General features: G+C 39.9%; 2 long non-coding RNA genes and 1 pseudogene across 13 annotated transcripts; 1 reads left to right on the top strand and 2 right to left on the bottom strand.

Moving 5' to 3' along the window:
- The first annotated feature begins 6,052 nt into the window (after positions 1-6,052).
- LOC146368853 (uncharacterized) lies at positions 6,053-13,273 on the top strand. Of its 12 annotated transcripts, none has more exons than XR_014797503.1 (8): positions 6,053-6,192; positions 6,351-6,580; positions 8,034-8,112; positions 9,960-10,136; positions 10,235-10,727; positions 11,219-11,349; positions 11,591-11,920; positions 12,149-13,273. It is a non-coding gene; the product is annotated as an uncharacterized LOC146368853 (long non-coding RNA). The 12 variants fall into 12 exon arrangements; XR_014797497.1 differs by having other exon boundaries at positions 6,054-6,192; positions 9,955-10,136; XR_014797499.1 differs by lacking the exons at positions 6,053-6,192; positions 6,351-6,580 and adding an exon at positions 6,643-6,747 and having other exon boundaries at positions 9,955-10,136.
- Positions 13,274-16,741: 3,468 nt separating this feature from the next.
- Positions 16,742-18,924, bottom strand: LOC146368854 (uncharacterized). The gene is made up of 3 exons (XR_014797520.1): positions 18,522-18,924; positions 17,638-17,795; positions 16,742-17,211 (listed from the first exon to the last, which is right to left on the bottom strand). It is a non-coding gene; the product is annotated as an uncharacterized LOC146368854 (long non-coding RNA).
- A 3,204-nt stretch (positions 18,925-22,128) lies between these two features.
- LOC146368855 (uncharacterized) lies at positions 22,129-24,186 on the bottom strand (annotated as a pseudogene).
- Positions 24,187-26,608: the final 2,422 nt, after the last annotated feature.

Raw genomic sequence — 26,608 nt, forward strand, 5'->3', positions numbered from 1 at the left:
AAGTAGTTTACAGAAAAACACTGGCAGACAAAGCCATGATATTTCATATAAGTCAATCATTTCATATCAATTAAACAGTTTCTTTCATTATCTTTCATCGTTTGTATAAAGACCTCATGTATGGATGACAGTATGAAGATTTGTGGTTGACCACACACTAATAAACACAGTGTCAGCTACATTGTCATCTGATTTAAAGTATTTATTATGTACATTTAACTGTCATGGTACTGAGTCTGTGACCCAGTGTTTTGTGTTTGTTCATTTATATTCATTGATTATTCTTATGTATGTTTTTGGTTCTCTTTATTGTTTTCTTCTTGTGTTATATTCTTAGGCTTTAGGTTTCTGTTACTTTGCCTTGCCCCTGTGTCCCACGTGTCATGTCTAGTCACTCTTCTTTCCATGTTCCCCAATTTCTCCCCAGTCAGTCATGTCTCTGTGTCAACTCTGTGTCTTTGTAAAAGTCTCTTGTTTGCTGTTTTACTTTGATAGTCTTGGGTGCTATGTTAGTGTTTTCATGTCTGTGAAGGTTCTCAGTCATCTAGGTCATCGTAGTCTAAGGAGTTTGGAAAGAAAGCGTCTGGACTTGAAGTTGCTTGAAGATGTTTCACCTTCTCGGATGAAAAGAACTGAAACTTTGCTTGAACGTCTTCAAGCAACTTAAAGAAGTCCAGACGTTTTCTTTCTAAGCTCCTTAGACTATGTTAGTGTTTTCAGTTTTCCTTCCCCATGGTCTTGTTGTTTGTGATTTCTTGCAGCTGTGCTCTCATCCTGTGTCTTATTCCCTCATTTATCCCTCTGTGTATTTAAGCCCAATGTTTTCCTCTGTTTGCTGTTGAGTTGTCTGTGTATCATCCATGACAATTAAATTAAATAGCAAATGCAACTACAATTTCAATGAGATTCATTCCTGGCATTCTACTGCGGTGGCTGAAAGTAGACACCAAGCATTATCACTGTAACTGATGTAAATATTGGACTTGGAGGGGATTCATCTGATAGACTGATGCAAACATTACTGTGAGGAAAATTTTGAATCTCCCAATTTTCTTTTTTTCTGAAAGAAAGAAAGTTGGTTACTGTATCACATTTGTATGGCAAGATGTGAATTCAGTATGCGTGTGTGTTTGTGTCAGAGAGGAGTTTATCTGAGCCAGGGGTAAAGCAGGAGGTCCTCCAGCATTGGGCACTTCTCCAGGACTTTGTTAAAACTTGTTTTCAAGACGTCTGAAATGAAAGAAGGACAAGAGATATCGAGATGATAATTCCAGTGATCCAAGCAATCACATTGATTTTCTGCAAAATTTTCTTTTTGAGAGTCATTCGGCTGGGCAGGGGGTATAACACATCTGCAATGCAGCAACATCTGCTCTCTGGGCCTGTGTGAGAGTGTTATCTCAATGGCGGGAATGAGGATGTTGGAATTTGGCATCTCAGGCACCAACTCATCTCTTTCCTTAACCGGGCTCACCAGAGATTGGTTTCAGCCTCTCTCCATGCTTTAAGGAGGTTGAGTTGATAAATCTGACTGGCCCCTCCCCTGTCTGACCATATCTCTTCATAGTCAACACCAATGTTCTCACCGTGTGACCATGAACGGTCCTTACCACTTGGCAAGTAATTTCGAGCTAGAAGAAGGGAGTAAGACAAGCACTTTATGTCCCTGTTAAAATACAATTACATTTTATCAAATATCACTAAGCAGTCCTTACCTTTAAATACAGCCTGGTTTCTTTCTCTTTCTTTCTATATCTCTGAGTGAAGTTAGCTCTCACTCTTTCTCTTTCTGTGAAATACAGCAAGTGGAGCTTTAGCTAGCAACACACTGTGACACAGTTAGTGTTTGTTGAGGTGATAGAAATGCTGCATTTGAAATTACCTGACACAACATTTTACTCCCTTTTATGTTCACTCCTTTTTTTCTGAAGTACCGCAAATTATGGGCACGTGGGGTTGTTCTGGTGTTGTGCTAAAAATAAATAAATCAAAACTACGGTACATGGTTTGCTCTTTCATCTCTACTGATTAAAACGCGACTGCCTTTCATGTGTCACTGTTTAGGCTCAAATCTCATTGTTTGAAGGCCTGCAGTGACGTGAAATATTAACTTCCCCCAAATGCGTTAAACCCAAAGTAACGAGTTTGTTTTGAAAATATACGGAGAGGAAACTACAGATATTTGTTTAAAAATGTAGGGAGTAAAAATTAAGTACAGCAAGGAAGTTTTTTTTTAACTTTTTTACTTCCTACCTCTGGAGCCAATTAAGCTAAATTTAAGAAGCGCATGTCTGTGTATACTTAAAAGCTCTTATAGTTATTTTCACTTTGTAGACAAATTAAAGCACAGAAAAGAAAAACACGATACATTAGAGCATGACATACTTTGACCTGAGGTGGCGCTGCAGCGTGAAAGAGCCTGAACGTCAACCGGAAGAAGACGAGAATAAACTCCGTATAAACAACATGGCGTCTCTCTGTGAGGTGTCATGCCGAGCAACTATAACTGTTCCTGCATATATGTCCCTCCTCAATGTGAAGAAGACTGGACTCCAAGCTGCTCCTGCTGATCACTGCGTGTTCCTCCTGTGTCTAAAATCTATTTCCATTATGAATCAGGAAACTGTTTGCACCAATCATAAAGGCAATAAAATACGTCACACACTAAGAAATAACAAAAAGGAATTGTGGATTTCAAGGAGATTTTTCCCTCGTTTTTTGAAATCATAAGAATACAAACTAATGCAAGACTGTCATGTTTTCATAAGTTTGTAGAGACACTGTTCTGTTGTATTCTAGGACATCAGTCACTTTTTAAATGCATGCTACTCCTCATCATCATCATCATTATCATCATCAGCACCCATGACCTCCTTTTAGTCTTTGTTTTGTTATTTTTCAGAGTTCAGGAGACGTTCTTATGGGATTTCCACAGTGTACAAGTACTGTTTAGACCCTTTACCTAAAAGAAAAGAGTAAAGTACAAAGTAGATTTACTCACTGCAGGAAAATAATGCCTCAATCTGATATATTGTCTTATATGACAAACTGAAACTGATGCATCAAAGTGTAAGCAGCATTTTCCTGTTACAGCTGGTCTAGATGGAACTGATCTGATCTCCTTTATGTACAGGTAGATATCCAGTGGGTTTGCTAAGGGTCACAGATGAGGGGCTGTGTGAGATGTTTAATGGGAAAGGAAATAAAACCATTGTTCCAGACCTGCAGCTAAGATATTCGAGTATCTTCAAATATGAAGCTGAGTATTACTTCCATACTTTGCTCCACTGCTGATGACCTTGTTACCTGCTGCTCCCTGTTAATGATCAGCCTCAGTTCTGATAGTAAACTGTTGGCTCTCGTTCTGTCAGGTTGTTGCTCAGTGATGTCTTGTTTTCATTTTTACTTCTTCTTCAAATGTGTCTTCCTTTAACTCTTTGCTTTTGTTTCTGCTTCAAACACCAAATGATACACGTGCTGCACCTCTGATGGTTTGTCAGAGAGCAGAACAATTTACATTACAGAGAATATTTTACAGTTGAACATAAACTTTAAATGCATCATGTGATTCCCATTACTGGCTGACTTGTCCGTGTCTTTTGAAAGGTGATAGTTGTGTATCTTTAATCAGTTAATGCAATATGCTTGACTGAAAGAGCCATCCAGCGGGTCAGATGGAGAATTTTTCATGCCGAATGTGACCCACGAGCCTTATGTTTGACACCCCTCATTTATACCCTTTCTCTAAAAGAACAGATTCAATTACAGTGTGGATTTGCTCACCACAGCAAAAATCATGCCTGGATGTGATAAATTGTGTCATATCTGACCTCTAAGTATCATTTTAACTGTCACAACTGGTGAAGATGGAGCTGAACTCACCAGCAGCATGTGTAGTTAGATTTTTACTGGTTAGCAAATGTTCACATATGAATATCAGCGGCTGTGAGATTTTTAATGGGAGTGAAAAAAATGCTACAGTTTCTGGAAACTTGAGTTTGTTTGAGTTTCTAAAAATTCATTTACATCTGAAGTGGCGCTGAGCAACAGCTGCTTTTTGTGAGAGGGAAAAACAAGTTGTTGTTGTTTCTTTATTTAAAACTTAATCTGAAGGTTGTGCCACAATTTCAGCTGCAAGAAGTGCAAAACAGCACATAAATAGAAAAAATTATTATTGATTAAAGTCCCTGAAAGTATAAAGGACAGTTTTACATGTACTTGGATACTTTCAGCTACTCTGCGTGACTTTTGTACCCTGCTGCTCCCTGTTAATGATCAAACTCTGACTGACAGTAAACTGTTGACTCTCGTTCTGTCACGTTGTTGATCAGTGACGTCTTGTTTTCAGATGTCTGCCTTTAACTTTTTGGTTTTGTTTACTGAGTAATATACCAGGTGTTGAAGCTCTGATGGTTTTTCAGAGAGTAACAACTTTTATTACAGAGAACATTTTAAAACTCAACATAAACTTAAAATGAATTATATGTAACACATTATTGGCTACTTTAACTGTGTTTTTAGGATCTCTATCTTCCTGTATTATCTGTACTTGAAGGACTGTGTATAAAGGACTTTGACTCTGTAATCAACCGTGGATGTGAAAGCCTTCAATTTCAGTCCCAAAGTCAGAAATTGTTTCATTCCAATGAAATATACATTTTATAAGTTGAGTCTTTTTTGTGCTCTGCAACACAGTGCATGTACATGTGTGTACAATTTGTGAAGTCATCAGTCCTCTGTCACTGTGTTTAGAATGACTGTTTTCTTTTCTAAATCATAGAGATGTTTCCTGATGCTGCGTGATGGCTGTGACTGACTGTGAGGATGGAAATAAACAGAAACACTGAGAGAGTTTCTTGGTCAGTATATAAACAAACATATGGCAGATGAGACTGCTACATACATTTTTAATATGTGTTGTAATTTTTCAGTTGCGTTGTCCATTGTGATGACCATCTCACGCAGGTCCAGAGAGCAGATGTTGCTGCATTGCAGCAGCTTTTTGCAGATGTGTTCTCCCCCTGCCCGACCGTACAGCTGTGAGAGCTGTACGGTTTTATAACCCGCCCTGGTGTGACGCTGCGTTCACGGCCCTACTGGTTACCTGACCTTAAAAGTCAAATTATTTAGAGAGAATTGGCTGAAATACTGATGCTGGGAGTAATAAAAGAGCCGCACAGTGAGTGGTATAGCCCCATAGTTCTTGTAAGTGAAGACAGATGGGTCTGTTTGTTTCTGTCAACTACCACAAGGTGAATGAGTGTGTCTCAGTTTGATGCTTACCCAATGCCCCGACTCAAGAAACTCCTGGAACGGTTAGGCACTGCTTGCTTTCTCAAGACACTGGATTTAACCGAGGGCTACTGACAGATGCCTTTGTCTCCAGAGTCTAAGGAAAAAAGATATTTCTCCACTCTGAATGGTTTGTACCAATTTATCACACTTTTGCTTGGCTTGCTGGGAGCCTAAGCCACTTTCCAATGACTCATGGACTGGGTGCTGAGTCCACGCATCTTTTATCGAAGATGGGGTTTTTATTTTGCATGGTTTTATTGGCAATCCTAACAGTTGTTTGGTGTTATTGACACTCACAAACAATTACGTACTCACGGGAGTTTCTTTTGAACCTTCTGTGGAACTGCCCATCTCTGGATTCTTTTTACCCTTCAGTGTTTTCCAGCCCTGGATCATCCTCTAATCACAGGAACACTTTTGAGGACTGAGGAAGCAAATATGATACAATCGCAATTCTTTGCCATCAATAATCCTGGCTAATGTGCAGTCTCTGAGGAGTAAATTGGATGAACTGAATCTGAATATCGCACATTTATGTGACTACAGGGACACATGTCTGATGGCATTCACAGAGACTTGGCTCAGGGATTCTGATCCTAATTTAGCAATTTGAATCAGCTGAGTTGGATCAAGAACACATCTAAAAGCTGTAGGACACCGGCACTCGAGGCCTGGAGTAGCCTACCCCTGCACTAAACCATAAACGTTGTTGCCATTGCACATTTTTGATGATAGAATTTGGGCTGTTTCTTTGGGCTTTTGTGTGTGTGTTGTGTTTGCTTGTTTTGGTCTCTCTGTATGGACAGACTGCAAATCAGTTTTCCACAAAAAAGTTCCCATTGACTAATGCCTTAAAAGATGGATTGCATCTTGGTGCAGTGTTTCTGCAAGCCGAAGGTGAGCACTGGAAACTTATAGCCTACGCATCCAGATTCATGACAGAGAGTGAGTGTCATTTACACTCAAACTGAGAAGGAATGATTGGTATTTGGGTGCAGTTTGTCACGCTCTACTACTGTTGTGTTATTTTTTTCTGCTCTTCTGTGCTCACTCAGTTTTAATGATGTATTAGCTGCCCTGGTGTATGATCGCCTGGCTTTGCTATCCATCCGATCCTCTATGATGCCTCACGATGTCTCGTCATCCTCCGGCATTTTCCACCCTCCTCCATTAGCTGGATCCTCGTCAGGCGATTTCGGTGGTTCCTCTAGACCACGGAGAAGGAGAGGGAGAAGAGGAGGTATTCAGGTAAAGCTCAGGCTTTACTGGCGGCGGGGTTTGGCTGGTAAGCGACGTCGAGTGTGCGTTGTCTCCTGTGTTCAGAAAAGCTCCATGGAGGGGGACTTGTTTTCCACAGCCTTGTTTGGATACGCTGGGCCCGGCTCTTTGAGACCGTGCCACCTTAGGAGGGTTTATCCAGACTCTTCTTCGGGCTGGCATTTTCTTCCCTCGGTGAGCTGATTCTAGGAGCGTGACTGCTCGAACCCTGTGTATTTATGTCCCTTAACTCGAGCCTCTGCAGATAATGAGGCTTCTAGCTCACTGAATATGGCGCTTTTTAACGCTCGATCTCTGTCTAATAAATCATTCTTGTTGAATGGTTTTATATTATCTAAAAAACTGGATTTTTTTATTCCTGACTGAGACCTGGCAGCGGGATGTAGACTACTCGTCACTTGTTGAACTCTGCCCGGATGGCTATACTTTTATTACCCGGCCTCGGTTATCTGGTTGGGGTGGTGGGCTTGCCGTGGCTTTCCAGGACCATTTCTCCTGCCGCTCCGTTAAAATTGGACATTTTCTTTCATTTGAGCTGCAGCTGCTTAAAATTGGTAACAAGGATCCTTTCTACTGTGCTGTGGTGTATCGTCCACCTAATAGGTTCTGATAGCTCTAATAGGTTATTTTTATCAGAGCTCAGTGACTTCTTATCCGCTACTATGAAGCTGTCTAGGGTGCTCATAGTTGGGGACTTTTTTTTTTTTTTTTGCCTGTCCCGTTTGGCTCTTTTGCCATCAGAATTATTGTCTAAAGGCAAAGAAAGATGCCCAACGGATTTACTTTACCAAATTGACCATCCCAGCCTTGCCGTAATGGTCCATTTGATTCACCTTTTATTGTTTATTTTATTTTCACTTGCTGAATACGGGACAGACTTGACTGGGGGAAAGAAGGGGAGAAAGAAAGAGGGAGAAAAAAAAGCTGAGAAGAGGGACGGGGGAGAAGGGCAAAAAACAACAGAATAAGCAGAGAGAAAGAAAAAAAAATGCATATATTGATCACTTGTTGAGACAACACGTTCTCACTCCCAACTCGTCAAACGTGTGACGCATGGCCAGGCTCCCTCTGCTTCACTTATAGACGCGCAGGGTACCCCCCTCGCGTCGGGAATTGACGTGAAGGGTCCTCCGATTGAAGAGATTGCCGCGGAAGTGCCTGTTGTCGGTATATTTAGACATTTTCCAAATCACATTGTAGTGACGTATACAGAACACAATAAATTATATAATGTAAACAACTACCTGAAAAACAGGTAGAACGATACTTTTGTATCGTTTATTGCATTTATGGAGGGAGTGGTGTATGCTGGGTAATGGCACAGCTAGCTACTGGGTGACTTTATTCACCCGCTTCGGCTGTTATCAGTCCATACAGTGGGCGTTATTAGCACAAATCAGTCCCATAGATATGGGCCATCTCCTGCTAGATTGTTCAGAATGTTGTTATCATCCATCCAGATGGAGGATCACTAACAGGAGCGTGGAAGACTCCAGAATCCACTCTGGCTGGAATCCGGTGGATATGCAGTGTGTACAGGTAAGACCATTTAAACGGACAGCATTTATAGAATGACTATTAAAAGTCAGCGAGTGTCAGTAATGTTAATGTGGTTATCTTAGTAATACACAGAGTGCTAATATAACAGCTTTAAGATGCATTTGTAGATATTATTACGTGTTTTACCGTCTTTATGGTGCTAGCTTAAAGTTACGGTGTAAACGTTAGCTTATATTGGAGGAAAGCTGTTACTGGTTAAACGATGTTAGCACAGAAATATTAGCTTCTGTCATGACTGATGAAGTTACTAGTTAATAAAGTTTTCAGTAAAGTGTTTAAACGCAGCCACAGACTGACAGCAAATATCTCGATTAGCTTCAGTGCATCTATAATACATATGTGCAAGTTTCAGTGCTTCGTTTAAACTGTATGATACTTATACTGACCCAGGGTCAGTGTAAAATACAATCCTAGCTGTGTGAACAAAGCCTGGCTCCTTTAATCCTGCATGACAAACCTCAGGATGCAGGTTATTATTACTCTTTCCTGCTGGCACACCTGTCACACCTGAGAGTCAGCTAGAAACTTACAGTGACGTGGACATCATGCAAAGACTGCCAGACTCTGTAATACTGCAAATGATCAGTGACTCAGGTTATCACTAAACTTTAAACGGCACCTTTGTGTCTCTGTGTGTGTGCTGAACATTTAGGATTGAGTCAGGCTGCATCAGCTGAAGCTGTTATTTGTATATATCAGTATTTTTTTTATTCAGGTGTGGGGAAAATACGTAAGACTGCAGTGAAGCGATGCACCAGATTAATCTCTGGCCAAAGGTATCGTACTTAAATCAGACTACTGATCCAGCCACATCAGCCTTTTGTGAGGTCTGTTTAAAGTTGACTAAAAGTGAACTCCAGGTTCCTGAGAGGTGGACTGTGAGCACAGAAACACATGTTCATACATACAGCTGCAGCAAACTTACATTAATTTTTAATAGATTTGTTACTCTGATGTCTGTCTCTGTGTTAGTCCTCTGACAGACTGGTGACCTGTCCAGGTGTGCTCTACCTATGACTACTGGGACAGGCTCTAGCCTTTTTTAATAGAAGTTTTCTGTTATTCTCATTTAAAGTATTTAAGTGCTTATGCATATGCTTAGTTGTGACACTGTTACTGTTCAGTGAAAGTTTCTAAAACTAGATGAACTTACTTCAGCGTCAGCAGTTTGAGAAAACAACTCCCTTTACAGGTGCTGATAAGGCCAAGGGCACAAAACAGCTTAACCATTGATCCGTTAGGTTTCATAGCGAGACACGTGAAGTGTGGTGCGATCAGTTTGTAACTTCCTCCCTCTTCCTTGGAATGCATAAAGGAGTAGGAGCACAACTTCTGTGGCAGCGCTGACATGACTGAACTGTGATGTTTGATGTGTGTTGGCGCAGTAATAAATAGCTTGATCACAGCTCTTTCTGTGTTGCAGACTTTATTTAAAAAATTCCACGACACCTCCCACCCTCCCACTGTGAACCTGAATTGAATATTCAGAAGACATTTGTTTAAATAGTTCTACAAATCTGAGCTGTTGGTGTGTCCTTGGATTGTGTGGTAATAATATTAGAGCTAGCAATCTTTCTTACTGAATCTCTACTATGAGTCATGTTACCTGAGATTAATTCTATGTTTACCTGTCAGCCTGGACAAATGTGCTGTGTGAAGGAAATTAAATTAAATCAGATCTGAACTGCGTACATTTAAGGAACCTGTTCATATTTAATTGAAATATGAACCAGTGATTTTTTTGATTGCTGATTCCAAGAGAGTCTTTGTGGAAATCCTGTTTGGCTTTTTGTTATTTTAATTCTCTTCTCTGTTTTCCAGAACAGTTCTCCACAGTCACTGTCCACATGGGTCAGTGGGACCAAGAAGCACTCTGCTAATGTGTGGACTCTGACCAGCAACATCCAGCAAGGCCCAGACAGCGTTTTCTATCTCCCAGCTGGAGTTTTTTGTTTGTCTGTGATGGGAGAGTCAGATTTTTGTTGAGCTTAACACTTGCAGAGGTAAGTCAGTTTGCAGAGATCCCTCCCACCCTGGCTTTTATGTCCTAGATTTCTTATCTGAAAGAGTAATATTTCAGTGACTGCTGCTTATACCACAGGTTAATACACGCTACTGATCCCTGATAGGAGAATCATCAATTTTGGCAACAAAGAAGCCTGGTGGATGTTTGTTTACAGTCTGATGATGGGACATCATGCTCTGCATCTTCAAAGTTTGCCTCCTCATTATTATTCATACCCAGTAATGTGAAGTATGCTTATATCTACTATAACTGAACCAACCTGGTGCTCTTCATTTATGGAGGCTGTTGAGTCTGAATGTTGGATGTTGTGTATCTCGTGTTCTCTGGGCTTTGTTGTCCTCAGTCTTTTCGCAGGATCAGAAAACAAAACCAGGAGGCGCGTAAATGTTTCTTCTCCATGATGTTTCTTCAAATGTTTCTTCTGGATGATGATAAGACTGTGACACGGGATGCCACCTTTGGTCTTGTGATGAAGCAAAGCTCAGGAAGAAGTGGGATTAAATGGTACCCACATGTGTGCTGCTGAGAAGGATGTACAGGGGCACCTGCAGCCAAATCCAAGCTTCAGGTTAGTTGTAGTTGCAGAACGCTATAGGACTGAGACAGCTGAGGCATCAAATGTTTGATTAAACGGATGAAAAAGAGAAGTTTCTTCCCTATAATTATCACTTCTTAAAATCTGTAGCAACTTCAAGTCTGTCAGCGTGCTGAGCATGCTCAGAATGTGACAATATATTTTTGTTCAATATTTAATTTCTTTCAGTTGCAATTGTTAAATGAAAAAAAATTAAAAATATATTCTTATAATTTAGCAAACTAATTTATCAAAACAAAATATACACATATCTGTATTAGTTTTAATAAATTAATTTGACACCTGTATTGAAAATACCATATTGTATTCATACAGAATCAGTTTGGTATCATTGTTTGTCTGCTCACCGATTGTTGAAACTAAGAGCTACTTTGATCTGTTAAGATCTAAAGTATCCAAAGTTGAGCTCTGATGTTTCTTCACCCTTGTGTGTGTGTGATATGTGATTTCCTACATGCTGGCAGAGCAGAGCAGCAGTTTGTGCTCACAGATGGTGACGGTGTGGAGAGACGATGGTGTTTCCTCAGGAGAACCAGCAGAGTCACTTGCTAACTGATGTTCGTCTGCACTGCACAGAGGAAATCAACTGACCGAGGTTTGTCCAGTGACATGTTATGAAATGTATATTTGTTTTATGCTTACAGTTATGTTTTTCTTGACAGAGGCTCTGCAGAGGTTAGACAAAGCAGAGAAAACGTGCTTTACATTTTACTGTGATTTATTGAGATATTTGTTGCCTGATGTTCAGCAGGAATGGAGAAATAGAATCAAAGGGAGATGTTTTTGTAATGATGTAAGTAAATCTTCAATATTATTTATTTGCTTGGTTATATTAGGAGTGTTTCTGAGTGAGGGGGAGAGGAGTCATCATCCAGGTAAAGTGACGTAGATCAGTGGATACACTTGTCTCCCCTTTAAAGGAGACGATCCAAGTCATCCTTAAATGTTAGTGCTTTCAAATACACAAACATTTTTAAAGGACAAAAATGAACATCCAACTTTGACTGTAATACAAAATAAATCTTTGCATGTGTGTTTTCAAACTCTCAGATGGGCAGCATATCAGTCTTGGACTGTCTAACCTGCAGCACTGAATGACCACCACACATGAGCATGTTCCTGCAACATTCAGCATCTGATCCTTCATCTGTGTGCTTCTGCTTTTGGTAAGTAGAGTTACCCAACTCCAGTAACTCTAAACACATGCCATCCATTTCTAACGGCCTGGTTATGTCACACAGTGGAAATTTGTGTTTTTATGTTTTATCAATCTGTGTATTGGTACATAGTGTTGATTTTATTGTGATATTTATATTGCATGGTTTTATCCTCATATTTATATTGTGTGTGTTAATGTTGTACCATATTCCTTTAATCCATTGTGGACTAAACAGACAATTGTAGGCACCTGTGAGGTGGGGGCGTTCCCCAAGGTGGCCTATCAGCCGCCAGGTTGACCTGTTAAAGGGGATAGTGAGCGCAGAGACAAAAAAAGCGACGCACGAAAGGTGAGCAGGAGAAAAAGGAACGCGTGCAAGCCCGCACGTGTGTGGAAGGAACTGCTGCCTGACTGTGGGGTGCCGCGAGTCGTTCGGCGATCCAGTCCCAACGGCAGGAACGGCAACAGTGGGTGGCGATGGCCGCAATTCACAACAGGGCAGGGATGCCCCTCTGCCTGCATCTGACGGTGAGACAAGGGAGGCCGTGTTCAGGTGTGGAGTGGGACGGGACTGTGCGGCGACGCGCTGTCAGGAGGGGACAGGTCTGCGATAGGAGCCTCCTCCCTGGTCTGCTGCTGGCGAGTTTTACCATACCGGAAGAGAAGTTCCTCTCCTGTCTCTTTCAGATAAGGACCATTCGCCCATGTGTGGCTGGACTGTGGGATTATGGGACTGTGGGAGGGTAATTTTAGCATATGGAAAACATTTTTTAGCCTTGTTTTAATAGTGTATAGTTATTTCTGCCGGCAGGGTTTTTAGCGGGTTGCAAACACTATTTTTATTGTATACGGGGAATTTTAACTTGTATTTGTGATTCTGGCTGTGTGTGGTTTTTTTTTTTTTTGTTTTTTGTTTTTTTATGGAAATAAATGGTGTGTTTGAAGCCAGCTAAGTTTCTATACTCTGAGCGCTGACCCACTCACTCCCCTTTTCGCTTGTATGTATACAGGCGTGGTGGTGAAGATTTAGGTCCACCAGTCTTAGCGGCTACAGTTACTTCCTGTCAGTTACTTCAGAAACCATGTGGTCACCTGACCTAACACTGTTTCTTCTTCTTCCCCTTAATGTTCAAGTGTCACATGTCAAACAGCTGGAGAGGAAACTACACCAGTGTACTGGGATGTTTCACCAACACGTGCCAGATGCTGTTCCTTCATGGTGACATCACCAGAGACAGCCCCACCCACCTCAGGACCTCGCCATTGATCATGATGATTATAATGATGACAGCGAGCGGAACTAAGACTGTAAAAATCCACGACCAGAATTTTTCTTTCTAATTATTAATGAATACTGAGAGCCTCTTTCTGTGTTTTGTCTGTTTTGGGGTTGGTTGTTTTTTTTTTTTTTTTGTTTTTTTTTTTTTTTTTTTTACCTCATTTGTTACTAACAAAGTTCACCAAACTCACACAGTTTACATTCTGTATGTTTCCATCTTTACCAGCCACACTCTAACTGCATTTAAGAAAATAATCCTTAGAAATTGTTGTTTTTCTCTTTTGTAATTGATGATAATTCAGTGAATATACTGCGCTGCTTCCTTTTATTGCGTCACACATTGCTTTAAGTTTTTCAGTGTCCAGTTAGTTCTTACTGCTGTTTGAATTCTCTGTATGTTTGACCCTGTAGACTGTTTGATGGACTGCTTGTCTTCCTGTTTGTTACCGCTGCCTGTTTTTGAATAAAGATTTGGATTTCTGACTTCAACACAGCCTCTGCGTGTCCTCCCTTTGTGTCCTCTTCCTCTGTGAATGTGTTGCATGTGTCACAGATTCATTTTATTAACAGCTTTCCCACAGTGAGTTGCATCAGCATTCATTCACAGCACATTTCAGAAGGATTCAGATTAATACAGTGATCCTACAGTCAGAATTATCCTGACAGACTGCCACTGTAAATGATCTTTCATCAGGTAAATTTTAAAGTTCAGTATTTCAAAGCAGGAGTTATGAAGAATCATACTGGCATTAGGACTAATAATATGTACTTACAAAGTCAAAGTTTTTAATTATGCTAGAATATTGGAAGACAATCAACTTTTAGTGTTTTCCGCATATTAATTCTGAAATAGAGACGGTGACCCTAACTGTACAGAAGCACTAAACAACTGACAATCTAACAGACATCATTGGCCTGAGCTGTCATGCACAGTGAGTCTGATCCTTTGAACTGTGAGAGTCTGACAAGCATGTTTCTGGTCAGTTTGGAAGAAATAATATCACAATGTTGATCTTTCTTTCCAATATTCCTTCTCTTTTACAACATAAACTGTGATCAAAGGTACTTATGTTCACAGCATGTAATAATACTGACAGTCCAGGGCATTGTGGTCTGTTGAGCTAGGGTTAGGGTTAGCAATTCAGACATATGTAATCAATATTAAATGTCTCTGACGTGGGCCACTGTCCGCAGTGTTGGGAAATCCATACCAGGCTGGAACGAGTCAAGGTAGGTGAGCATCCACGAGAAGACACAGCAGATGCATCCTACTAATACTGACAGGACCAGGAGACTCCAGAAACCGAGCATCTTCTCTTCAGTGCCATCCTCTCCTGTCACCCTCTCTGCCCGCAGCTCTTTGAGTATGGGGTAGATAAGGGCACAGAGAAACCCTTATTACTAATTTGTATTATAATTCAATTTTCATGAAATATTCATATTCAGTATTGGTCCTTTTATATTAATAACCATGTATCCACCCAGGCTCATGGTGGGGCAGGGCTCTGTCCTGGGATGCTTGAGTACAAGGTAATGTACACCCTGACCAGGTATCCAGTCTGTCAGAATTGTTTTCAATATTTGGTTCAAAAACATGAGTGACAACAAAAATCCAACTAGGATTCTTGCATATGATGAATGAAGTCTGTCTTTGACTGTATTGTCCAGCTGATCCATCAAACCCCCAGCAGGTGAACCTTATTCATGACATAACACGGCAACAATGTAAAAAATTAAACAGCAACAGTCTAAATGTAAAGTGCATTCTAAACTCCTCTTCAATAAATCATATGCAAAGAGTCATTCAGGACTGTAAAACGTGAACTACAGAACCCAGAGTCTTCATCATTAAATCTCTGGTTGCTTCATTTTTCTATCCTATATCAGATACTTTAAGGTTAGGTTAGGTAAACTTGCATTCTCATGGTGAGGCAAAGTGCTTTATGTGTGTGTGTGCGCGTGTCATGAACGGCTATAAAAGGCCTATAATTAAAGAACAAAGCGGGGTTTGAGTTCGAGTTACGGCAGACTGTCACTACTTGTAAATGGAACGCAGCCTTCCTACGGCGGACAGCTAATAACAGGAATCGGACGCGGTCCACCCAAGTCCACAGCAACCACCATAGCAACCGCCTAGCATGACCTTAAAAACATATTCTGTCTTCATAACTATCAAAAACGTGAAATGATTTGCAAAGTGTTTAAGTGTTACAGCTGCAGAGAGCTATGACGGTATCTTTGGAAGCTGTTTACATAGCTAATAATATACGATGTAACCATGGAGACAGTCAGTCACGTGAGCTAGCGGTGCATGTTTACTACAGTGAATAAGGTGATTGCGTGCACAGCGTCCACACGCTGCAGAGGGTAAAGACATTACTTCAATATTGTTTTATATTGATATATATTTGCCTTCTGTTGACCATCACCTCAGGTTCACCATTACAGTTTCAGCATACAGATGCACACTGTCTAAATATCAACACATTCAAAAACTCATGTCTCAGAAATAAGCACAGCTGTTCATGTTTGTCATTAGAGTTTTATTTGTAAGAAAATTATGAACTTCATATTGTGTATCAAATAAAAGAACATTTCACAACTCTGAGTCAACAGAAACAGGTAACAGAAATGTCTCTAATGTAGACATGTACAGTGTAGTGTAAGCATTAAAAGATCATAAAGGAAACACTAACATTCATGTGAAACTAATTGTAATAAAAAATGAACAGGTGGTTTATAGATGTAAAAGAAAGAATCTGAAAACAACACTTTTTTGGTCTAAGTGATCAAAGTAGAAAACAGAACTGATGTTCAAGAACAAACCGTAGCTGCACTAATATTACACATCTCCATTGTTGTGGTGAACAGACATGTTGCTTTTAAAACCACATGCAGTGTGTGACCATGACTGTTCACTGAGACCATGAACGCCACTTCGCTGAAGCATTCTTCTTCTTCTTCTTCTTCTTCTTGCCATTAAAATGGAAGCAGAAGGAGCACGAGGTGCTGTGATCTACTGAAAGGAAAAAGCAGAACATCTGAGCTGAAAGCAGTCAGCTGAAATCATTAAGATAGAAACAATCATTCAATGCAGTGTCTCACGTATCTTAGCCTGTTACAACTGTTGATACAAGCTAAATACGGTTAACACACAGTGTCAGGGAGCTCCAGTGTGGGAACTAGTGGCTTTAGGTTTGTAGTCATTTAACTTTCATCCATTCATTCATTTAATTCAGGAGGAAGAAATGTCAGGTTGGTGCAGGCTGGTTACATGCATTTGGTCCCATGCTGTCTTTAACTAAATGACTTGGTTCATTTTATGGCTGGGCTGTATGTGGGGTTATATCATGTTATTTGGGCAGGAGTACCTGTCCCCTGTTAGACTTAGAAAGTTTCTCCATAAGTAGAGTTTCTAACTCTTATAGCACATCTGTGGCTGACAGCTTTGCTCTTTTTACCCCACACTGGTTGTGAGTGTGTAAATACCACTAGTACCACTAGGGTTGCAGTTAACTTGGGAGGAAGGGGTGGGTCTGCCAGGACTAGATGTATAACAATTATCTGGGATACATAAATTTCATAATGCATGCATATATCTCTATAAACCTGGCCTGAGGGCTGCCATTTTTACATTCAGTTATTTCTCTGTTGGAACTAAATAATGAATGTGTTACAGTTAAAGTGAAACACTGGTCAGTGTAAATGGCTCATTGGGACACAGAAACCTTTAAATTAAACCCTATCACCTGATATCGAGTGTCAAACAATATCAAAGCTGTAAAAGCTGTTTACAGTCAGAATTTATAAAACTATGATTGTAAATAAATTCAAACAAGTGAGCTTTTCTCTTTGTGCTGAATATCAACACTGTGATTTCTTAGACTGTAAGCTTTACTTTAGCGCAACCACTTGTAGAAGCTGCCACTCCAAATGTCTTTTGATAACAAGAAAAAAATACCTTTTCAGTCCACGGCCTGAAGTTCTTCTCTGACATCTTCTGCCATCGGCTTTGTCTGCTGGTTTGAAGACAATAGACCACAAAAAAGATGATTTAGTCACTTTGTCTGCATCATGCAGCTTGAATGTGTCGTGTAACAATGTTGAATAGCCGTTGTTATCCCTCTGCTGTGTCAGTAGGATTGTACTGTACAGCATCTCATTGATATGTGAGGAATGCTAATGTAACACGATAACAGACTTACATCATTAAAATATAAAGGGCAGGAGATATTTAGATATTTTTATATTTATATTACATTTTATAGCTGACGGATATTACTAAATAGATAGAATTTACTAAATAGCTGGATGAACATGAAAAATATGTCCATAATCACAAATGACCATGAGAGCCAGTAGAATTAATTCAACTGGACACTCAAAAGACGTCCTTAAATGCTCTTTAAGTGGCAGAACAAACGAACAAACAGTTAATTGCTTACTTGAGATGAAATCTGCTCAGCTACTTTGAAAACAGCTTCTAACTGGTTCCTCCTTTAACAGGATGACTGCTCAGGGGTAAGGCCATCATGCAGTCCAGCAACCTTTATGGTTCTGCTTTGATTCACCAGGAACTATTAGGGAAACCTTCCAGCGCCTCCTGTGAAAGACACAGGCATAAACACACAAACATTTATTAACATGTTCCACAGTCTTCCAGTTTGATTTTCTCATCCTGTGGACAACAACGTACATGGATGCAGGTTTATTGTTAACTTTTGTAAGGTTTATTTAGTGAACATATCCAGCTACAGCTCCACTGTGATCCTGAACTGGATAAGCACTTAAGAAAATGTGTCAATAAATGGACGTACATCAACTTACTATATTTATCCAAACAGACGGGACCAATAATGCTTCACTGAGTTAGAGACTTTAACAGTCTCTTCTATGTAAGAATGTCTCGTGCTGATATACCTGCAAACTTGACAACAAAGGTTTTTCAGACTACATGTAGCTGTCCTCTATGTCAGCTCACACATTTACATTCATGTCACACTTATTTCTACTTTCCCATTTTATAATTATTACTTACATTTTGATTAGATACCTTGAGTTTGTAAATGATCAGATTACATAATTGGAATACAATGTATCCAATTCAGGGTTGCGGGAGGATGAAGCCTATCCCAGCTGATACAGGACAAAGACAGGCTGCCAGTTTATTGCAGGGCTAACACAATATGTGTAACAGAAAATCCACTTAAATGTTTGATATTTCTTATAATAATCATAATTATGACTATTATTTAAAGGTTTCTTTATAAATACATTTTGATTTTTTATAACCTCTAAAATATAAACCTGAGCTGTTTCAGATTCTGACCTCTGACCTCAGTGACCTGGCTGTGTCCTCACTGCAGCTCCCTCTTGGAAGTACGTCTGCTTCTTGTCTTCCCCCAGTGATGACCGCCTGCCCTTGATATCACGTACTGTACCTGAGGAACAAAAAAGGACAAACACTTGCCTTCATTTAAGAAGTACATTCATACAGAGGTAATCTATGGAAACACACTAGTTCAACCTTTGGGAGGAATCAGTTCCTGTGAAACATTTCTGTAAATGAACATCATGTGGAGAATGAATGAAATGAGTTCTTCAGGTGACTCAGCAGTCCCACACTGACAAATGAAATCTAGTTAAACTATTAAGCATCTTTGCTCTTCTGAAATCTGTGTTAAACAACAACAAACATAAATTAGTAACAAAAATACAGCTGAGTAGAGGCTTTACAAACCACCAGCAGCCATAATGCTAAATATTAATCTTCAAATGTTTCTGAGCAGTCTTCAAGCTGCTTTTAACACATTAAAGTCCCACAGTCAATGCAGCCTGACTCAAACCTAGATGTTCAGCACACAGAGACACAGAGGTACCGTTTAAAGTTTAGTGATAACCTGAGTCACTGATCATTTGCAGTATTACAGAATCTGGCAGTCTTTGCATGATGTCCACATCACTGTAAGTTTCTAGCTGACTCTCAGGTGTGACAGGTGTGCCAGCAGGAAAGAGTAATAATAACCTGCATCCTGAGGTTTGTCATGCAGGATTAAATTTACAGTGGCTTTGTTCACACAGCTAGGATTGTATTTTACACTGACCCTGGGTCAGTATAAGTATCATACAGTTTAAACGAAGCACTGAAACTTGCACATATGTATTATAGATGCACTGAAGCTAATCAAGATATTTGCTGTCAATCTGTGGCTGCGATTAAACACTTTACTGGAAACTTTATTAACTAGTAACTTCATCAGTCATGACAGAAGCTAATATTTCTGTGCTAACATCGTTTAAACAGTAACAGCTTTCCTCCAATATAAGCTAACGTTTACACCGTAACTTTAAGCTAGCACCATAAAGACGGTAAAACACGTAATAATATCTACAAATGCATCTTAAAGCTGTTATATTAGCACTCTGTGTATTACTAAGATAACCACATTAACATTATTGACACTCGCTGACTTTTAATAGTCATTCTATAAATGCTGTCCGTTTAAATGGTCTTACCTGTACACACTGCATATCCACTGGATTCCAGCCAGAGTGGATTCTGGAGTCTTCCACGCTCCTGTTAGTGATCCTCCATCTGGATGAATGATAACAACCTTCTGAACAATCTAGCAGGAGATGGCCCATATCTATGGGACTGATTTGTGCTAATAACGCCCACTGTATGGACTGATAACAGCCGAAGCGGGTGAATAAAGTCACCCAGTAGCTAGCTGTGCCATTACCCAGCATACACCACTCCCTCCATAAATGCAATAAACGATACAAAAGTATCGTTCTACCGGTTTTTCAGGTAGTTGTTTACATTATATAATTTATTGTGTTCTGTATACGTCACTACAATGTGATTTGGAAAATGTCTAAATATACCGACAACAGGCACTTCCGCGGCAATCTCTTCAATCGGAGGACCCTTCACGTCAATTCCCGACGCGAGGGGGGTACCCTGCGCGTCCATAAGTGAAGCAGAGGGAGCCTGGCCATGCGTCACACGTTTGACGAGTTGGGAGTGAGAACGTGTTGGACTGGACTTGTTACTGGGAGGTGGAGTGGAGAGGGGAAGGAGTTGATGTAGCAGTCGCATACAAGAATATCAGCAGAAAAGGATGGGGTAATGAATGCTGGTTTGGACATAATGCCAAATCTTGGTCATTAGATTGTAACAACAACAGTTATACATTTCGGTACAACAACATCCAAACTCCTGTCTCAGGTCCTTGTTCCTCCAGAGTAGGAGTGTACCTGGATCACAGAGCAGGTATTTTGTCCTTCTACAGCGTCTCTGAAACCATGACTCTCCTCCACAGAGTCCAGACCACATTCACTCAGCCGCTCTATGCTGGACTTTGGCTTCAAAATTATGGAGACACAGCTGAGTTGATTAAAGTGAAATAGACTGAAGTCTTTCATATTGTGGGTTTAAATCTGTATTTTAGTTTCATTTTATTTTCTCTCCATCATTTCTGCACAGAGATCAGCTGTCAGTCAAACATTATGGGTGGTACCTCCACATCTTCTAGTTGTTCTCTTGATGTTTCTGAGTTTTTAAAGGAGATCTTTCCTGTGACTGTTTATGGAGGCTATCACTGCTCATCATCATTTTGATTTACTAAAATATTTCTCCACATGAAAATGTAAACTTCTCTATCCTCTAAATGTTTCTGGAATATTTGTATTGAACAATGTCGACATTTCTCTTTATGAGTATGGCAGACCATGTGTGTGTGTTTGTGTTTGTTTTTGTCAAAATCATCAAACAAATGAGGAAAAACTGTGATTTTAATGAATGAATTCATATATTGTGTTGATGTTTTATTGTGTGAATAAACTGGAAGGTTTGACTATAAATCAAACTTTGAACAAAGTCTTTTCTTCTGTCTTCATTCCAGGATCTCACTCAAATCTGATGCAGAAAATATGAAACTAATCTGGGAGAATAACTGAAGCAGTTTTCCTCCTGAAGCATCACAAAGTTCAGAGTTCATGTTTAGAGCAGAAGATTCAGCAGTCGCTCTGTGACCTTTCAACTTTCTTCACTAAAACAGCTTCATTACAGAGAAATAAGTCACATTTTCTTGATGTTCTTAAGTCCTTTCAGATGTTTTTAATGGTCCTTGAATGCAGGTTTAAAAGGTCACTTTCTGTTGTGTTCAAAGATTTCCTTCAGATATGGTCTTTAATCAGTAAAGCCAGTGATACAGCAGTGTCATTAGCTGTGTTATTGGCACCAGGCTGTGTTTATGTATGTATTTAATTCTGTCTGAGGATGTCTTCAGCATGAAATGATCATTTGCTCAGCTGCTGTGTCTCAAACGACTCCTACAGTCTTTGCTTATGTGACCAACTTTTAAACAACCAAAACAAATTCCCCTTTCCTTGATAAAAGTCAGCTTATCTCGATGCATTTTAGCTTTAAACTGCTTACAATTCTCTAGTAAATGACTGCTGTGTGAACAAAACAAACAACTATGCAGAACAGTGGAATTTGTTCTGCTTCCAGTTGATTGAGTTTTGACTCCTGGAACCGTACTGACATTAGTGGCAAAACTACTTCCCTTTTTTCTTTGCTTGGTGGAACTTGAAACTTTAAAGCTGCTTCCAGATTGTGAGTCTTGGATGTTGCCAAACACTGGATCTTATGCTACTTTCACCTGTTTTATTATGAAGGCAACCAGATCAGTGAACACTGCTCTGTGACCATTTTGTTCCTGCAGTTCATAGGCAACAACTCTCCATTTTTCCCTCAATTTGTATGGAAGTTTCATAACAATCATTCTCATATTTGAGGGCAAATCCAACTCCTTCATATAAACAACTTGCTGTGTTAGATTCGAACATCCTTGAAGAAAAAGAGAGAATGACTGTAGACCTTTCACATCCTCACTTTTAATAGGTGCCCAACTCACAATCCTCTCCATCTATGCAGAGGCAATTTTATTTCCGTTCCCAAAATGTTCTTCAAGAAGATATTTGTCTGTGGAATAGCCCTGCTCAGGAGGTAAATGCTGACAACTATGCACCAAGTCTTTAGGCTGCCCCCTAGTGAACTGCTCTAAAAAATGCAAACAGTCGCTCCAGTTATCAGTTTTAGCTTCCACTCCATTTTCAAAGGCATTCATAAATGATCTGTACTGTAAAGGGTCTCCATCAAACATAGGGATGTTTCTAGCTGGAAGGACAGAAGATAAGTTTTGTTTTACAAGCAAAGTAGTGATGTCATTTTGTTTTTGCATAATATTGACAATCTCCTTCGTGCAATTCTCAGTCAAAGTAGGAGACTGAGGCTGTGTTTGCTGCGTCACTTGAGCTGAATCATCAACTTTTACCATCACCTCATCCACCTGATGTTGGTTTTGACTTTGTCTAGGTATGATTACTTGTGATTCAGATGCAGAATTTGTACCAGAGTAATCTCTTTCTGCCGGAACAAATGTATCAGCACAAGGATTTAAATTAGGCGCTTCTTGTACGTGCCCTCTTTCAAAATAAGAGTTCATTCCATCAGAACGCTCAGAGCTACAAACTGAGTTTATTTTTAAGACACGAAGCTTTGCCTTAGTTGCTGCCAACTCTGTTTCCAAGGATAATTTCTCCTTTTCTTTTCTCAGTTTTTCCTCTTGCGCTTCAATAGAATGTTTTTCTTTAATGCAGCGAGTCGCTCCATGAGCGCTGCCTTGTCAGCCGCAGCTTTAATGCGTGCGGAAGATGTTGATGAAATTCGACTTTGCTGTGACAATGTTTTCGAAGGTGGCTTTACACTTGAGATATTAGAGACACTGTCTTCAGGATTTATTTCATCCAAACTTTCAACAGCTTGATCATTAAGAGCAGTATTGCTTTGTTCAGTATACGGCTCGCCTGCTTGCTGCAACCAAACCTTTACTTTGTCCATAAAAACAGAGAATGCTGTCACCTTAGACTGAAAATGTGCGCTTTGCCTTTTCACTTCATCTTCTGGCAGTGGCAAACTTAAAAAGGATTCTTGCAAAGCGTTTGCATCTTGATAGCATTTAATAAACTTCCCAAATTCAGAAGACACTTCCTTAACCTTCTCATGTGAGGTCATTAAAGCAGAAATTTTCCCCATGTACTTAGATGCTTGCTTACACATTGAACTCCGCTTTTCTTGGCATGTCTTTATATACAAATCCAAACCTTTTGGCGTAAATTTGATGCTTCTTTTCTCTGCTTGCATCTGAGTGTCATCCTCTTGTTTACTCTCTTGTTTACTCTTAATATCCGACATTTTTATTGTCCTCTTGGATTATTTCAAACATTATAAAGATGCACAGCACACTGAGAATCCATAGCATAAAGCGCAAACATGATTGCAGTGAACAAACATTTCCACAGAGGGCGTTGGCATGTTTCAATTAGTGATCCTATTATGCACAAATTTAGTACATCAAAACTCAGTTCATCAGTCTTTGTAGTGAAATAATGTCTTTAAACTCCAATAGCTTCACCGTTTTCCTTTACGGCTTAAACAATATTATCACTCACCAGCTTTGATGAACGAGTGACATGTTGATCCAGGCTTCAACATCAAATCCGTCTGGAGTACTTACAGACGATCCAGTAACTTTTATTCGAGTTCGACGGTGATCCTTGAAATCCATATATCCAACATATCCATTAATGAAGGATTATTCCTTTGTCCACGGGCAGGTTTTTTACTTTTTGTAGTGGCAATTCCTTTTGTTTGACAAACCAAACATCCCACAGTTAAAGGTCCACAAGCCACTGCTGCACTGAGATAATATTTCGTACGCAGGCAAAAGAAGTCCACTGTCCAAACTTTAAAGTTGCGTTTTTATGGTTTATTTTATCCAGTTTGGCAAGCAATAACAAGATCCATTTTTAGTTACTTCCTGCTGCTTCTCCTGCTCTAGTAAAAAACCATAGGCTCACCCCAGTGCATGCTGGTCCTATACCAGTCTCTTTATTTATAGAAACAAAATGGCCCTACAGCTTTTACTGACTAATTTAACAAGGTAACATCAAACAAACAAAACATTGAAAGAAATATTAACCTACAAATAAACTTGTAAATAAACCCCAAAATATAAGTAAACTAACAACAAACTTTAACTAATTTCAAAATAATAAAAAATAAGAACAAATAGCTCCAACAGAAGTTATTGCTGCAGACTGAAGGTTCTGTAAACTACTCAGTCATAGAATGATTACGATATTGAACTAAAACAAATGCCTGAATCCTAAATTATGGATATCCTATTGTGGTGATCTGAAATGTAACACTAAATGTGATTAAAACACTAAAACTCTGGACTCCGGGGCTGAACGACCGCGGGGATCACCAGCCCGAGGAAAACACAAAATACACATGACTCCGTGAGAAAGACAATTCATTCTTGAATGAAGACGTTGATCAGACACATTTAAAATGTAGCCAATTGTGTTTATTATTAAATTATTAAGGAAATAGAAAAGCGGGGGAATAGAAAAGGGGGGAGGGGTGGGGGGTAAAGAAGAGGGTAAAGGAAAGGGATAGAAAGGAGGAAAGAGATAGAGGAGAGAGAACCCCAACTATGCCCTCTGAGCAAGCACTGGGTGCGACAGTGGATAGGAACAACTCCCTTTAAAGGAAGAAACCTATGACAGAACCAGGCTCTAGAGGGGGCAGTCAACTGTCGGGACTGGTTGGGGGGTGAGGGTGAAAGAGAAAGGGGGGGGTGGGGGGGGAGATGGGACAGGTGTTAGGAGTTAAGGTGAAAATTACGATGCAACGGTGGAGGAGGAAGACGGGGTGACATCAGCAGAAGGAAAAGTAGAAAAAGTAGAAAAAGCAGGAGTGCTCTTTCTCCAGAAGAAGCGGAAGCGTTTTTTCTTCTTTTCCATCATCTTTTCCACGAGCACTTTTTTCTCTAGGATGAGGGTTCGTAACTCATCAATTGTTTGTGTATTTTCCTTCTCGAGTTTCCTGCATGTTGTCTCCACTTCTTCTAATTTGGCTTGTTTTTCTTCGAGCCTTTCTTTCAGTTCTTTACATTTGGCCTCCTGCATAAGCTTTGCCTCGTGCATCTCTGTATAACTGTGTTGTAATTTGTTGTGTGCGTCTTGTAGCTGCTGACTTCTCTCGAGTTCTTGAAGTGTACACTGCAGGTCTTTGCTTGTTTTCTCTAGTTGCTGCTTTAACATCTGCACCTCAGTGTTTTTGCACTTCAAGTTGTTGGAAAGTTTCTCCAGTTCTGTGTTTTTTCTCAGCATGTCACTGAGCTTACTCTGCATCTCTGAGCATTGTTTTTGCACTTTTTTCTTTTCCCCCTCCAGCTCAGTTGTTTTGGAGCTCAGTTTGTTATAACGGTCTTGCAGTTGTTGGTTTTTCCTCTCAAAGTTCTGGAGAATTTGTTTATCTTTTTTCTGCTTTATTTCCCGTTGTTCTTTGTCTTGAAGCAGCTCTTGATATTTGTGCAGCGTTTCATCAAGCTTTACCTGCTGCGCTCCGTATTTTTCCTGCATGCCTCTCTGGTTTATGTCCAGTTTTTCTTTCTCTTCAAGGATTTCTTTATTTTTTTGCAGAGCTTCATCAAGCATTACTTGCAAACCTTGGTTGTGTTTCTTGATGTTCTGAAGCTCACAATCCAGATCTTTCTGTTTCGTGTCATGCTGTTCTTTGTCTTGTAGGAAATCCTTATTTCTTTGCACTGTTTTATCAAGCTTTATTTTCAGCGCGGTGTATTTTTCCTCCACGCCTTCAAGCTTGGAGTCCGTTTCTTTCTGTTTAATTTCTAGTTGCTTTTTTTCTTGAAGCAACTCTTTATTTTTGTTCAGTGTTTTTTCAAGCTTTGCCTGAAGTCCTTTGTGCTTTTCCTCCATGCCTTGCAGTTTGCGCTTCTTTATGTCCATTTGTTCTTTTTCTTGGAGGAGTTCTTGATTTTTTTGCAGAGCTTCATCAAGCTTTATTTGCAAGGCTTCCTTGTGTTTCTCGCTGTCCTGAAGCTTGCAATCCATATCTTCCTTTTTCATGGTCTGTTGCGCTTTCTTTTGAAGAAACTCAACCCTTCCTTTCAGCACTTTTTGATTTATCTCAGTGCCTTGGAGTTTTATGACCAGTTGTTTCTTCTCTTGGAGGAGTTCTTGATTTTTTTGCAGAGCTTCATCCAGCTTTACTTGCAGCTCCTGAATCTTTTTTTCCCTCTCTTTCTCGTTTTTCTTCTGTTGGAGGATTTCTTCTGTTGGTTTTTCTTGTACTTTATTAAGCTTTGCTTGGAGCTCAAAGTTCCTCCCCCGCATATCTAGGAGTTCCATTTCTTTCTCCTTTTGAATATCCTCCTTATCAAGAAGCTGTTTGAACAGTCTATCTACTTCGGCGGTCCTTCTCTCACAGTGCTCTCTCAGTTTGATAATCTCCGCTCGTTGTTTAAAAAAACTTTC

The sequence above is a fragment of the Perissodus microlepis genome, chromosome 18 (genome assembly GCF_051167445.1).
Source record: "Perissodus microlepis isolate ML-2025 ecotype Zambia chromosome 18, ASM5116744v1, whole genome shotgun sequence".
NCBI classification, from domain to species: domain Eukaryota; kingdom Metazoa; phylum Chordata; class Actinopteri; order Cichliformes; family Cichlidae; genus Perissodus; species Perissodus microlepis.